This window comes from Nothoprocta perdicaria, unplaced genomic scaffold (assembly GCF_003342845.1).
Source record: "Nothoprocta perdicaria isolate Ctin4 unplaced genomic scaffold, notPer1 scaffold_181, whole genome shotgun sequence".
Classification (NCBI taxonomy): Eukaryota; Metazoa; Chordata; class Aves; order Tinamiformes; family Tinamidae; genus Nothoprocta; species Nothoprocta perdicaria.
The window spans coordinates 1,310,289-1,313,674 of record NW_020454994.1 but is presented as its reverse complement, the minus strand read 5'-3'; positions in this window follow the sequence as shown (position 1 = coordinate 1,313,674).

Below are 3,386 nucleotides of genomic sequence, written 5' to 3'. Positions count from 1 at the left end.
TCTGCTGCAGAAATAAAAAGACATTTTCCCCCTTTTTTCCTTACCTTTCATTGCAGTGTGTCTGTCTGCTGCTGGCATCCAGGGACCAGGATTATTATTCTTGTCATGTGGTCATTTTCTTCCCTCTGCAGACTGAGAGCCACAAACTTGTCAGATAGAAAGTGTGATATATTTGTGCCTTTGTTAGTTCAAAATCCACCCATGGCAGATGTTACATATACTCAACCAGGGAAAAACTCATCTCTTTGTAAAGAAATTAGGTATGTTCCCCAAACAGCCTTTCTAACAGCCCAGTTCCCATTTATTATTCTAGCTTAGGCTGTGGGAGTTGCTTGCAAACAACTGTAGAATGATTACTCACATTTCCTATCTACAGAGCTGAATGTTTTGTTCCTATTCAGGAACAGCAGGAAAAGCCTAAACCAAGGTAGCTGCTAAATGACTTGGAATTTTACTTGATCTGGAGGATCAATGATGTTTGGGAGACTTAAGGATTCCAGAATCAACAAATATGAAAAGTAAAGGCCAAGCCATGCTCATAATGACATCAGAGATATAATTTCTTATTGCTCCAGTGAAATTAATTGTACTGACAGCAACTATGAAAACTGCAGTAACTATTTTCCTGCTGGAAGTGGTAAATATGAGCATTTATATATTCAGCTTGAAAAAAAAGCATTAGTCCCTCTTTTAGTGCAGAATCACGGAACAGTTAAGGTTGGAAGGGACCTCTAGAGATCATCTAGTCCAACCCCCTGATCCAGCAGGGACATCCATGTCACGGGGCACACGGTGGCATCCAGGTGGGTTTGGAGGCCTCCAGAGAAGGAGACTCCACAACCTCCCTGGGCAGCCTGTTCCAGAGCTCTGGCACCCTCACAGGAAAGTTGTTCTTCCTCATATGGAGACAAAACTTTCTACGTTTAAATTTGTATGCATTATCCCTTGTTCTGTCACTGGCCACCGCTGAGAAGAGTTTATCTTCTTCCATTTTGGTCCAGGCATAAATATCAAGTTTCATGATCTTTCCTTTTACAAAAAGACTTTTTTTCCCCCCCCATATTATGGCTGCTTTCACTGCTTTTACATATGAAACTGTTTGTTGGTAAGTGTTGATGAGAAGGAAACTGCCTGTAAGAAGACAACATACCTTTTGGCTTCTCTCACATTTTAACTGTCAGAAGCACAAAACTTCCTTGGGCTACCAAAGCAGATCCCATGGCCAAACCAAAGAAGTCAACAAATTGTGAAGAGAGAGGATAATGTACACTCCTAGAAGCAACCTTTTGTCTTATCAATTAACTGCAGAATTGAATTAATCCTAACTGTTACAAGATCTAAGATAAAGTACACAGGGCGCGAAGGCATTTTCCTGTTTTCTGTTTGGTTCTGGGTTATCATGGGATCACTGTGTGAGGTGGGTTCCTGCCCTGTGAAAGTGGGTTTATTTCATCAGATTAATTCCTTCCTATCATAACCTAATAGAAAACATCTAGGTGCTACAAAGCCTTAAACTGCTGACAAAATAGAATACAGAAGGAACATCTAGGAGCTGGATTGGGATTATTTGTGATTGTTATATTGTAACGAAATATGGAAAATCTTAATATAAATAGTGTTGTCTAGGCAAAGAGAGAACTAACAAGGCTCATCACCACTGAAGAGAACTTAGCAGGGTTCAGGAAACCTGCTGCAGAGCCAGGTTACATCATTGCACCTTGCTAAAGAGAAGGACAAATCTCTGCAGGGCAGACTGAGCCCATGAGCAAGAGAATTAATTCTAGCAGGAGGAGGACTAGTTTCTCTGTCGTGGAAGTTAGAAGGGAACTGTTAGACTTGACCTGCCTGCAGAATGTGGGTAACAAGGTCAGTCCTGGAGAATGCATAAAAATGGAGCCAGGAGTCAAGTCCGCGCGGGCTGCCCAGGAAGACGACACGTGGGCTGCTTTGCACACCCAGAATGACTTCTTGAGGAAAGTCACTAATGAAAAAATATCTTCTTTTTCAAGCATAAGCCAACCTGAACTCTTCAATTACATATAGACTGTATTTTTGATGAAAAGACTGTTACATTTTTTTTCTATTATTTTGGCTAAACTTGCAATTTACACATTTGCAAATCTACAGTCTTTCGGTTCCTTCCGTGTACTATCTTCAGACACTTGCTCTGTTTTTTACGTTAGGTTGACTTGTTCAAAATGTATTTAGGAGAAAGATGGCAGTTATTTGTAACTTTTAAACAGAAGTAACCTGCAATTATCCCACGACACTTTCAAGCACTTATACCAGGACTCAATATGTTTTAACACTCTTCTATGTCGTATTGTTTCGTTTTTTTTTTTCATTTTGATTGTTGAAGGCTTTATGAACAGCTTACCTAGTAAAAAATAAATTGTACTGACAGAGAGACAAAGTCCATCCAAATAAACCAGACACATTATTCCTGTGGACTGGTGGAACTTTGTGTGTGCCCTTTATATCTAAAGATGTGCTTAGTGGTTTGTGAACTTTGTGTGGCAGATGGATGGCTGGACCACACGATGCGACACGCTGCTCTTTTGGTAACACCTCTGGGGGACAGGAGAAGCATCTGCCAGTGTGTGGTTCACTCCAGGATCGGGCTGATTTGCCTACATGAAGAAGTACCCTCATGTCCATGTGCAATGYGAATTAAGCTAATAGGTTCCATGTGGCTACACAATTCCATGAGGATTCATAAAATACACAGAAAAAATAACATAGTCCAAACGCACAAGCTGCTAAGTGAGAAAAAGTGGCAGTGGGAACGCACGCCAGTGGCTGGGATAGGCTTCCGTCGGCTTTCAGTCTTCAGGAGCAGCACAGCTCGTACAGGGCGCCTGCCTGTAGCACCAAACTGCTTTCCACAACAAAGTGGGAGAATTTTCAAAGCAGCAAAGTGCATATACGCAGTAAACCCCTGCAACAGTGCCCAAAACAGGCATTTATAAAATGTTTTTAACATTTGTAGAGACTGCTCCCTTTCCCACTTACCCACTCAACGTGCTCAAATTAAAAACAACAGGGTCGCTTTTCTCCAGCTGATCTCTGCTCGAGTGTTGTAACCCTGCACTGGCCATAGCGCAGCGCTCAGCCTGCTGATTATTTTATTTTATTTTATTTTATTTTTGCCAAGTTTTCAGGAAGCGGGAGGAGCTTTAACCAGGGAACACGTAGCGGCGGGTAAAGCCCGTGTCGCGAGGCAGGGCACGGCTGCCGTCATCGAGCGCCGCTGGCGGCTCCGCTAACGGCCATTTCCAACCGCCCTCCACGCCCCCCGCGGGACGGGACGTTTTGGGGGGGATGAGAGGGGAGGGGAGCGGCCGCCATGTTCAACGGCCACGCCGTCGCCTAGCAACCGCGCGCGC